The following is a 12,883-nucleotide window of genomic DNA, read 5'->3' on the forward strand; positions in this document are numbered from 1 at the left end:
GATAAATGTGCAGAACTTCATCTCTCTGGATGTAACAGAAATTTAGTGAGAAATGTCGTCCAAACATGATCTTAAAGGGGTTTTCTTTAAAAAACCCATGGTGGCATCTAAAACAAACCCATAATAATAATAATTGCCTTCACGATTGTGCTGCACCACTGTCTGTGTTTCCTGCCAGTCACCTCATTTTCTGTTCTGGCGTGGGTAAAATGTTACCATTGATTGACTGCAGTGGTCAAGTGACATCCCCAATCAGAAGACGAAGAAATGAGACCGGAAGGAATATGGAAGATAAGTATCTGCTCCTTTATATTGTTGGACAACCATGGATTCATTTTTAAATACTAGTTTAAAACCCCTTTAATTTGGAGGATTTTATGTAAAGTAACTTACAGACACCAGGGGGCAGACTTGTAGACACAAGGCACGTATGATCTACGCCCGTCCATCCCAACAAAGAAAGTTATAAAAAATGTAAAAATAGTATTACATGAGCCGTTGTCGCCTGTCACACAGAGACATCACATCCCACCCCAAGCATGAGGGACTCGAACATGCGATACTGTTATGTTCTGCTACCAGAGCTAAGGAAAGAGAGGAGATCTGTCCCTACGATAGAACTCAGCTGAATCCCTACGATGTAACAGGGGACCTGATCCTGCGATCAGACCTGCTAAAGTCCTAAGCTAGTCTGTACGGAGACCTATAGATGTGGGGAAGGAATCCCTACAAGTACTAAGGACTGGGAGGAAAATAGGACACCTCCTAACAGAAATAGTAGCAGACAGACGAACAAACAAAATATATAGAACATAGAGGTCCGAAGACCAAGCAAACTAACAGAGTAAGATACTGAGCACAGGCTAGCTAGAAAGTAGTTATACAATGAAGTCCAGCAAAGCCAGAAGGGTGGAGCAGGATTAAATAGGCCAACAAGGTCATGTGACCAGCAAAGGAAAAAACCTAAGAGCAAGGTTCTAACAGTACCCCCCCCTTCTAAGAGGATCCTCCGGATCCCCTAGGACCAGGCTTATCAGGAAATCTCCTGTGAAACGCTCTGATAAGTCTGGACGCGGAAACATCATCCGACCTCACCCAAGAGTTATCCTCGGGTCCGAAACCTTTCCAGGCCACAAGATACTGCAAACTACCTCTATACCGTCTAGAGTTAAGGATGCGAGATATTTCATATTCCCCGTCCTCCACCACCGGAGGAACAGAGGCAGAGGCGTCACAATCCGATACAACAGCTTTTTTCAACAGAGAGACATGAAATACCGGATTAATTCTCCAGGAGGTAGGAACTTCCAACCTAACAGCAGATTGGTTGACAACCTGAAGCACCTTAAAGGGCCCTACAAACTTGGGACCCAATTTCTTAGAAGGAATCCTCAACCGCAGATTCCTAGAGGACAACCAAACCATGTCACCAACAGCGAACAAAACCTCCTGTCGTTTCCTATCAAAGTAGTCTTTAGATTTTCTGTTGGCCTCCTGAAGATTACCACGCACATCCGTCCAAACTCTCTCCAAATCACCGGAAAAATTCTCCTCCTCAGGCACGGCAGATCCCAACTTGGAGAACGACCCAAACGACGGATGTCTCCCAGAACAACAAAAAAAAGGCGAACAACCAGCAGAAGAAGATGTATGATTGTTCAGAGCAAATTCAGCAAGTGGCAGAAACTCAGACCACCCCTCTTGATTGTCTGCCACAAAACAACGCAAGAACTGCTCAACATCCTGGTTTTTCCTTTCTGTCTGGCCATTAGATTCAGGATGATATCCGGACGAGAACGACAAATGAACTCCCAACCTGTCACAAAAGGCACGCCAAAAACGAGCCACGAACTGAGGACCCCTATCAGAAACAATGTCAGTAGGAACGCCATGAAGTCTGACAATTTCCTTGACAAAGGCCTTAGCGAGAGTTTTAGCGCAGGGCAGTTTGATGAAGGGAACCAAGTGACACATCTTGCTAAAACGGTCCACGACCACCCAGATGACAGTAAAACCCTCAGAGGGGGGAAGGTCAGTTATAAAGTCCATAGCCAAATGTGTCCAAGAAGCACTGGGAACCTCCAAAGGACAAAGCAACCCTGCAGCAGGAGTATGTGAGGACTTAGATCTAGCATATATAGTACATTGGCGCACCCACTTAATGACTTCCTTCTGCCATCCAGGCCGCCAAAAACTGCGACCCACCAGTCTCTTGGTCTCAGAGATTCCGGGATGACCTGCCAACCGAGATTCGTGACACTCAACAAACAAATCTCTCCTAAAGGTCCCAGGCACAAACAACCTCCCATGAGGAGTGTTAGATGGGGCATTCTCCTGTGCTTTAAGAATCTCATCTTCCAGAACGGAGTCCAAAGCAGCTATCACAACACCTTCTTGTAAAATGTTCTCCTCTTTCTCAGCACCGACTATGGGAGAAAAACTGCGAGACAAGGCATCCGCCTTAACATTCTTAGTACCAGGGATGTAAGTAACGGAGAAATTAAACCGCGAGAAAAACAGTGCCCACCTAGCCTGACGGGCATTCAGGCGCTTGGCAGCATCAAGATATATCAGATTTTTATGATCCGTAAGAACCTGAACGGGAAATTCCGCACCTTCCAAGAAGTGGCGCCAGTGTTCAAATGCGAGTTTAATAGCCAATAATTCCCGATTACCAATATCGTAATTAAGTTCAGTCTCCGAAAATTTTTTTGAAAAAAAGGCACAGGGATGTAATCCATCCCCGTTATCCTGAGACAATACTGCGCCAACCCCCACAGAGGAAGCATCAACCTCAACCAAAAACGGCTTAGTCACATCAGGCTGCATAAGGATGGGAGCAGAGGTGAACCTCTCCTTGAGATACACAAAAGCTTCAATGGCCTCAGAAGACCACTGAACCGCATCAGCACCTTTCCTGGTGAGATCGGTCAGAGGTTTGACAATACTAGAAAAATTTTTTATGAATTTTCTGTAATAATTGGCGAAACCTAAAAACCTCTGTATCGATTTCAAACCAATAGGCCTAGGCCATTCCTGTACAGCTTGAACTTTAACCGGGTCCATCTCAAAACCTTTGCTGGAGATAATGTAGCCCAAAAAACTAATTCTCTGTACAGCGAACTCACATTTCTCCAGCTTAGCAAAAAGCGAATTGTCCATTAATAACTGTAATACCTCACGTACGCTCCGCCAATGAGACTCCAGATCAGGCGAATAAATCAGAATGTCATCCAAATACACAACCACATTTTTGCCGATCAAAGGTCTAAGGATGTCATTAATAAGATTCTGAAAAAATGCTGGAGCATTAGTAAGACCAAAAGGCATAACCGGGTTCTCAAAATGACCCACAGGAGTGTTAAAAGCAGTCTTCCATTCGTCACCCTCCTTCATGCGCAACAGATTGTATGCCCCCTTAAGGTCAATTTTAGAGAACCACTTGGCCCCCATTAACTGGTTAAACAGATCAGGAATCAATGGCAGTGGGTAAGGATTGCGTACAGTAATTTTGTTAATCTCACGAAAATCCAGACAAGGACGTAAACAAAAAAAAATCCAACTGCCACAGGAGACTTGGAAGGCCTAATGTGACCGGCGGCCAAACTTGTCTGTATGTATTCCTCCAAAGCCTTCCTCTCAGGAATAGTAAGGTTAAATAAACGACTTTTAGGAAGAGTCGCTCCAGGGACAAATTCAATGGTACAATCATAGTCTCTATGGGGAGGCAAAACCTGCGATTCCTTCTCAGAAAAAACTCTCCAAAAATCCTGAATAGGAACAGGCAATTCTCCCCTATCCAAAGCTGCAATACGCCCGTTACAACACTTGTCATAACATTTATGGCTCCAGGATTTAATTTCACTGGTAGACCAATCCAGTACAGGATTGTGAAATTTTAACCAGGGCAATCCCAATATTACTGGAGAAGGCAAGTTATTCAACACTACCAAATCCAATTTCTCATGGTGAACACCATTAATAGTGAGAGGAAATTCACAGACCTTGAGAGTAATATTCTTCAAAGGGGAACCATCCACAGAAACCACAGCAATGGGGGATGATAAAGGTTCGGGTTTTAAATTGAGTCTTTCCAAGAATCCCCAATCAATTACATTCAGAGTAGACCCACAATCAACAAACACCCGAAATTCCATTAATTTTTCCTGAGCAATCGTGGAAGCAGCTAAAAATACACCCTTGGAATTTAAACAGGCAATACGGGCATGACTGACCATTTTTTTTTCTTTCTTCATACGAAGCTCACAGCCTTTAATCAAATGACCAGATTTTCCGCAATAGAAACACAAGCCTTCAGAAAATCTACGGTCTTTTTCTTGAGAGCGAGGTGCCACCGATCCAATCTCCATCGGTTCACCACTGTTAGTACACACATTCTCATAACCAGAAACTGACAAAGCAGAGGATTTGCTCTCATTAACCCTTGCACGCAGTCTCCTATCCACCCGTATAGCTAATTGCATAGCCTGTTGCAAATCTTCAGGTGTAGGATAAGCAATTAGGTCTTTAACCCTTTCATTGAGCCCAGCAAGAAATAGACTTTTCAGAGCAGAATCGTTCCACCCTGTTTGAGTAGACCAACGACGGAAATGAGTACAATATTTTTCCACATTACCTGATCCCTGTCTCAAATGTCTTAACTCAGTCTCAGCTGATGAGACACGGTCAGGATCATCATATAATAGCCCCAAAGCAGAAAAAAAACTATCCACTGAACTGAAGCATGTATCACTAGGTTGCAAAGAAAAGGCCCACTCCTGAGGCTCTTTGCGCAAAAGTGACATTATGAACCCTATGCACTGGGAATCATCCCCAGAGGACTTGGGTCTCAAACGAAAATACAATAAGCAAGCATTTTTAAATGAAAAAAATTCTCGGTGTTCACCAAAAAATAAATCCGGCAAACATACCTTAGGATCCAAGAAATGTGCTCCAGGACAGTTACGTGCTGACGGAGCTCGGCCACCTCCAGAGAGAGTCCCTGCAGGCGATGAGCCAAATCCTGAACCGACACCATGATGGAACAGAAAAATCTTTCCTTAGAGAATTTGCAGGCTGGACTTACTGTTATGTTCTGCTACCAGAGCTAAGGAAAGAGAGGAGATCTGTCCCTACGATAGAACTCAGCTTAATCCCTACGATGTAACAGGGGACTTGATCCTGCGATCAGACCTGCTAAAGTCCTAAGCTAGTCTGTACGGAGACCTATAGATGTAGGGAAGGAATCCCTACAAGTACTAAGGACTGGGAGGAAAATGGGACACCTCCTAACAGAAATAGTAGCAGACAGACGAACAAACAAAATATAAAGAACACAGAGGTCCGTAGACCAAGCAAACTAAGAGTTAGATACAGAGCACAGGCTAGCTAGAAAGTAGTTATACAATGAAGTCCAGCAAAGCCAGAAGGGCGGAGCAGGATTAAATAGGCCAACAAGGTCATGTGACCAGCAAAGGAAAAAACCTAAAAGCAAGGTTCTAACAGATACCACCCATACTACACTGTACTACCTATGTAGTGCAGAGAATCACCCAACCTGTCACTGTTTAACTGTCAATTAACTTATATACTCACCCGCAGCGGGATCTGATAGGGTGATAAGGATCTGATGATGAAGCATACACTACCTACCACCTACCATTATATGGACCCGATATAATGCTCCATACAGAATAATGGGCCCCATATAATGCTCCATACAGAATAATGGACCCCATATAATGCTCCATACAGAATAATGGGCCCCATATAATGCTCCATACAGAATAATGGGCCCCATATAATGCTCCATACAGAATAATGGACCCCATATCATGCTCCATACAGAATAATGGGCCCCATATAATGCTCCATACAGAATAATGGACCCCATATAATGCTCCATACAGAATAATGGGCCCCATATAATGCTCCATACAGAATAATGGGCCCCATATAATGCTCCATACAGAATAATGGACCCCATATAATGCTCCATACAGAATAATGGGCCCCATATAATGCTCCATACAGAATAATGAACCCCATATCATGCTCCATACAGAATAATGGGCCCCATATAATGCTCCATACAGAATAATGGACCCCATATCATGCTCCATACAGAATAATGGGCCCCATATAATGCTCCATACAGAATAATGGACCCCATATAATGCTCCATACAGAATAATGGGCCCCATATAGTGCTCCATATAGACTAATGGACCCCATATCATGCTCCATACAGAATAATGGGCCCCATATAATGTTCCAAACAAAATAATGGACCCTATATAATGCTCCATACAGAATAATGGCCCCCATATAATGCTCTATACAGTATGGGCCCCATATATTGCTCCATACAGTATGGGCCCCATGTATTGCTCCATACAGTATGGGCCCCATATATTGCTCCATACAGTATAGGTCCCATATATATATCTTCATCCAGTATGAGCACCATATAATTCTTCATACAGTATGGCCCCATATAATTCTTCATCCAGTATGGGCCCCATATAATGCTCCATACAGTATGGGCCCCATATAATTCTTCATACAGTATGGGCCCCATATAATGCTTCATACATAAAAATAATAATAATAATCAAATACCTCTCCTTGTTCCCCGCTGTCCGCAGGTCCTGTCTCCACAGCGTGTTCCGGCTCTCTGCACTGTGACTGCCCAGCACAGAAGGGGGGCTGTAGTGATCGCGCCCTTTGCCCTGAGACGTCACAGAGTCGGAAGACACCGGAACTGCGGAGGAACGTGGAGAGATGAGTATCGCGAGCAGTTTAAAGCAATGTGGGACGCGGTGCCAGCGCCCGTGCTGTACTGCTCTGCCAGCTGTATAGTGGCCGCTTCCGGGTACTGCACACCTGACCCTATTCATATGAATAGAGTGGATCTGCAGTACCCCGCTGTGGCCACTATGCAGCTGTCGGCGCTGTGCTGTTCCAGTCTGCAAATAATCACATCCAACCGGCACCAAGAACAGCTGATCGCGCGTGCCGGGAGTCGCGTCCCCGTTAATCTGATATTGGTCGCCTCTCCTAAGGGTAAGCCATCAATATAAAAGAGCTGGACATCCCCTTTATCTGTTGCCACTACCCCTATACCAACTAATGGTAAATCCCTCCCTCACTTATCATTATGTGCTGCTAATGTTACGTAACAACATTCTATATAGTGAAGTCACAACCAGACATAGAGATGGTAAATATTATTTATTTTTAGGAATATTTGGATAAATAATGGAATATATGAGGATATCATAGTCGGGGCTGCAGCTGTTATCAGCATCTCTGCACATGATGGAATCAGTGTCTCTATGAAGCAGATGAGGAATCTGTGGATCATTATGGAAATGATCTGTAACTTCTGCAGATTTCTGTAAAGAGAAGACACCAAATTATTACATCTCATCAATAGATTCCCAGTAAAAAGTTAATAATCATCTGGAAAATATAAAAAAGCAAATTCTAATATCTACTTACATGAAGGACAAGTCATTCTGATCTAATTCCTCAATGTTCTCCAGACTTGGATCATCCTTCTATGAAAAGGAGAAAAGAACAATTACTTATATGTCACATGTGATATAGATATCATGGGGCAGCGGGAATGAGAGGTGACTTACCATCGGGTGTTTTTGGGGTGTTCATGGCCCTTCATGCTTGGTAAGATGTTGACCAAAGCTGATGGTAAACTAAAGAGAGATCAGAACAGCAGGAGGTTAAAGGTGATATTTTTTACGGTCTTGTAATGAATGTAGTGTTAATGTATGCATTGCTCCCTTACCTGGGCTGGGGTCAGTATGTTCTCCACCACTGTCTGCACCATGAACATGGGGCTTCAATGGAAGCAGTGGTTACGGCACAGGGGGCACAGAGGGTTGGAGCGGAGCCATCTAGTAATACATCCCTGATGGAAGGTGTGGTCACATGGAAGGACCGTGACCTGCTCTCCGATCTCATATTCGGTCATACAGATGATACATGACTCGGCCTCCTCCTGTGCGGTTACATCCCTTGTTGGGAGATTTGCAATTAGCAGTGCTCTCCTGCGAACCCAATGCTGCCGCCTCTGCCGCACAGGTAGATTTTGTGCAGGTGGCTCCACAGCATTGCTGTCGCTCTGACGTCCATCACTGGTAGAAGGTCTTTCCTCGTCTCTTGGAGGAGACCGTCCATCACTGGTAGAAGGTCTCTCCTGCACAGGTAGGTTTTGTGCAGGTGGCTCCACCTGTGGCAGTGGTGGTGTCATCACACCCACTTCCTCCAGTTGAATGGGTGGGAGGGGACGGCCGCCATCTCTGCTGCTCTCTCCTGTTGTTCCGGAGGGCTCCGCAGGGGCTGGTCTTAGAGGAGAGCGGCTTCTATCCCTGCTCTCTTCCTGTCCTCTACGCCGTGGAGGATCTCTGGCCCGTCTCCCTCTCCTCTCAGTGACAGCATTGCTGTCTCTCTGACGTCCATCACTGGTAGAAGGTCTTTCCTGATCTCTTGGAGGAGACCTCCTTCCATCACTGGTAGAAGGTCTTTCCTGATTTCTTGGAGGAGACCTCCTCCGTCCATGGACAATTATGGCCTGACCTATAAACAAATAAGAATTTATCAGGATTATTTCCAATTTTAGCAAACACTTTTGGGCTATAGTGATGGGTCCTTCTACTGCTGTGGTGTTTAGGGAGAGGGGAACCCTAGAAAGAATTGCCTTTGTTTTGGCCTTAGTTAACCTGCACTGTCTGTCCTGAAATGTGTCCCCTCATACCCCAGGGATATCTCCTCCCAGGAAAGGCCTATAGTGTGGGAATATTGTGGATCTCCCCCAAATATTTCACTTACCTTGATTTTCTGGTCGGCGCAGCCATGCCTCATTGTCAGCAATCAGCTGGCGCAGCTCCCGGGCGCTCATGACTTAGGTACCTGGAGCTGGCTGATAGAATATTGGAGAACTAAGCTCTCCGGTGGCACCGGTGTTATTGTGCTCTGATCAAAGATCAAGAAGAATAAATGGAAGTAATCACCAGATGTGTAACACAAACTAGTTCGCTCTTCCACAACCAAAGTGAAGTCTCAGCAAAAGCATCAACTCAAGAAATGGCGCTGATGTCACAGTGCTCAGAGATTATATACCCTCAGGACATTCCATGATGTCATTATGACATCATAACTGAGTGACCCCCTAATCCTGAGCATTGTGACATCAGAGCAGCCAGGCCGCCATGTTTGCTGCCAACTGGTGAATGAGGCAGAGATTGTGGAATAGAAATATCCCATCTGATTAATAGAATATAAATGTATATAAATCTGTGTTGGAAAAGATAGAAAAATCAGTTTTCTCCATGTTTGTAGAATAGTCGTTTTTTCGCTTTGGTAGATATTATATACATGTTATATATGGTGTAAATTATCCTCTGCTGTAAATGATAAGAATGGAATGTTATTCTTTATCATTTATAGTTGTGGGTGATACATTATTGCTAAACAATAAACAACTCACCGACCTGTCAGGGAAATGATCAGGTTATATAAATGAGTGAAAATAGAATAAATAATAATAGAAGGTAAAGTATACAAATGCCTCTAAAAAAAAAAGTCATCAGTGTTTTTACTTTTCTGTACCACCAGGGCCGTCCTACAAGATATACACGGATTTTATGTGGGTGTCACGTGCCCCTATAATAATGTGTCCCTATCACTCAGTTACCCCAAATCCACAAAACTATCTATTAGAACAGGGCCTGGACTGGTAATCTTCCTACCTGGCAGATTCCCTGTGGACACCTCGGGTGGGCTGGTCAGTGGATCACCAGCAAGGTGCAGATTTTGGAGAAGGAGATGGTGAAGTTGCCCTCCTAAAGTATAACAATAGTAACTATAACAATAGTATGTTTGCATATTATTGCGCTACAGAGTGCTACTTTATTTGTTGGTTATATATGGAGATGGCTACTCTTAGTAAGCACCTGTACACACCGGTTTTCTGTTTTGGAAGTGAGGAGTGAGGGTCAGTCTTTTGATATTTGTATACATTTACATACATATACATATATTTGTAGGATTTCTGACTGATCACTCCATCCCTAAGCCTCAGGAGGTTTTAATTATAGCAGGATCTTACCCTCCCGTATACATGTAGACTTTAGTATAAGATTGGATTCACACCAGGTAGGTTCCAGGTGACGAGAGTCGCCTTACCGTGGCTGTCGGATACACATGAATTGGCCAATTTATGCGCTAAGAATTCTCATTTATTTCTATTTTCTAGAGCAGTAATGCTATTCAAATTTCATATTTTTCATGTTTGCATGCTATAGCGCTACAGAGTGCTACTTTATTTGTTAGTCATATATAGAGATGGCTACTCTTAGTAAGCACCTGTACAGACCAGTTTTCTGTTTTGGAAGTGACGGTCAGTCTTTTGATAGCTGTTATTGATAACCAGGGAACATTTTGGGCTAATGGCCCCTTTCCCTGGCTAGTAATATCAGCCCCCAGCACACGGCTTTCCCTCTGCTGGTTATGAAAATTTGGCCAGAGCCCACTCTGTTTTTTTAAATTTAATTCTTTATTTTACACATAATGTACCCTAGGGGTGCTGACTACAATTTCCATCATTGTCTCTTGCTCGGCGCTGATCTCAGGCAACAATGATGTGAGCTGCATTCAGCTCCCGGCGCCTGTCCGGCACTCCGGCATTCAAAAGTCCCACGTTAGAGCTACTGTCAGACCTGGTGGCTTGAACTCCGGTAACCTTGTAGAGTTCAAAGCCACCGGGTCTCCCGGCAGCTGCAAGGCCCAGAAATCTCATGGGAAACTTTGAGGGACATTTTAGGTTTTGGGAGTTTCCAGCTGCTGGAACACCTAGAGGCTGCGAACTAAGGTTACCTTAGGTGTCTATTTTACTGTGCTTGTTAATAAAAAAAAAATAAGTGGGGTCCCTCGTCATTTTCATAATCAGCAAAGGGAAAGTCAACGGCTGGTGGCTGATATTAATATTCTGGGAACAGGTCAATACCCATTACGGTTCCCAGGCTATTAATATCAGCGCACAGCTGTTTGCTTAGCCTTTATTGATTATTAAAGGGGAGACCCCAAACAAAAATTGATGTGGGGTCCCCCTATATTCACTAACCATCAAAGGCTAAACAGACAGCTGCGGGCTGATATTAATAGCTTAGGAAGTGGCCATGGTTATTGGCCCCCTCCTAGACTAAAAACATCAGCTCTCATCCGCCCCAGAAATGGTACATCAATAAAATGTGCCAAATCTGATGCTTAGCCTCTGCTCTTCCCACTTGTCTTAATGCGATGACAAGTGGGTTAATGATTATGGGGTTGACGTCAGCTGTTTTATGGCCGCTAACATCAAGCCCACAAGTTAGTAATGGAGAGGCATCTATAAGACTCCCTATTACTAACCCAATAGTCAGATTGTAAAAAAAAACACCCAGAATAAAGTCCTTTATTTTAAATAAAGACAAACACTCTTTTATTGAAATAAAAATAAAAAAGTATTATACTCACCTTTATGTCTAATCCACCGAAGTCCTTGTCCCCGGTAAAAGAGAAAAAATTAAAAAACACCATAATGCTCACCTTAACACGTAATCCCTGATGCCCTTGTCACCAGTAAACTACAAAAAATAGTAAACCACCATAATACTCACCTGTCCGCCGTGAATATAATCCATACTGTCCCATGACAGTCCGGATGACTTGGAGAGCAGTCACATCAGCAGTCACTAATGTGACTGCTCTCGACGACAGCCCGCTCACACTGACACAAGAGTGTATTCTCTCCTGCAGGTGATGCCGCCTTTCTGCCGCCGCTGATGGCCTGCAACCAATCATCAGACATAAGCAATGTCAGGAGATCATCATGGGGTGCAGTGCTTGTCACGGTGCGTATCTGGGAGGTAAGTGCTCTATGCTTTCTTCTTATTTGATTGGGACAATCGAAAAGCGCCATCCAGTAGGGAACAATCTCTTTAAAATATGGGAAAAGGAGAATTGCATTTTTTTTTAATCTGTTCAAAAAAAGATGTAAAAAATAAAATCGCCTCCTTTTTTACCCATATTTTAAATATAAACAAATAATAAAAAATTAAAGAAAAATAGTTTCGTCTTGTCCCTAATAGTCCAGACTATGAGAATATGATGTTATTTATGCTGCATGATTATAAAAGAGAAAAAATAACAGAGAAAATCTATTAGTAGATAGTCATAGATTAGTGTCTCTTGGAGATGAGAACAAATCCCTGTGTGTCCATACAGGGGATGTAGCTCAGTGGTAGAGCGCATGCTTTGCATGTATGAGGCCCTGGGTTCAATCCCCGACATCTCTATGTTTTGTGATAAAAAAAAAAAACTAGAAAAGTTTCCAAACATTCAGGAATCTGATACGTGTGAGTATACAGCGGTTCATCTGTCTGGGTGTAACACAGAAACTGCACACAGAACTAAATATCAGATAGGGACTAGTGTTGAGCGACACTAAAATGCTCGGGTGCTCGAAGCTCGGCCCGAGCTCGCCGTGATACTCGGTTGCCGGACCCGAGCAATGAACCCAATGTCCCTATGGGAGACCCGAGCATTTTTGCGGCGGCACCCCCGGCAGTCTGTAGAAAGCCTAAAAAGTGCCCAAAACGATAGTGACAGTGCTCAAATGACATGGGGACAGCATGGGGATCGCCCCAGGAAGCATTTCTGACCCCCAGGTCACTGCTGTCAATAACGTGGTCAGAGGTATTAAGCCACTTTTACGGGCTCACAATAGAAGGTCCAAAAATGAAACTGAAACTGTTTTCCTGTGAAATATGTTAAGGAACATCCTTTCCAGGGTAATGACTTGTGTATAAGGTAAAATAAATAA

General features: G+C 43.7%; 1 non-coding gene across 1 annotated transcript; it reads left to right on the top strand.

The window, feature by feature from the left end:
• Window positions 1–12,284: 12,284 nt before the first annotated feature.
• On the top strand, window positions 12,285–12,356 carry TRNAA-UGC (transfer RNA alanine (anticodon UGC)). The gene has a single exon. It is a non-coding gene; the product is annotated as a tRNA-Ala (tRNA).
• Window positions 12,357–12,883: the final 527 nt, after the last annotated feature.

Source organism: Phyllobates terribilis, unplaced genomic scaffold (genome assembly GCF_046119375.1).
Source record: "Phyllobates terribilis strain yellow unplaced genomic scaffold, ASM4611937v1 Scaffold_3__8_contigs__length_932513732, whole genome shotgun sequence".
Lineage (NCBI taxonomy): Eukaryota > Metazoa > Chordata > Amphibia > Anura > Dendrobatidae > Phyllobates > Phyllobates terribilis.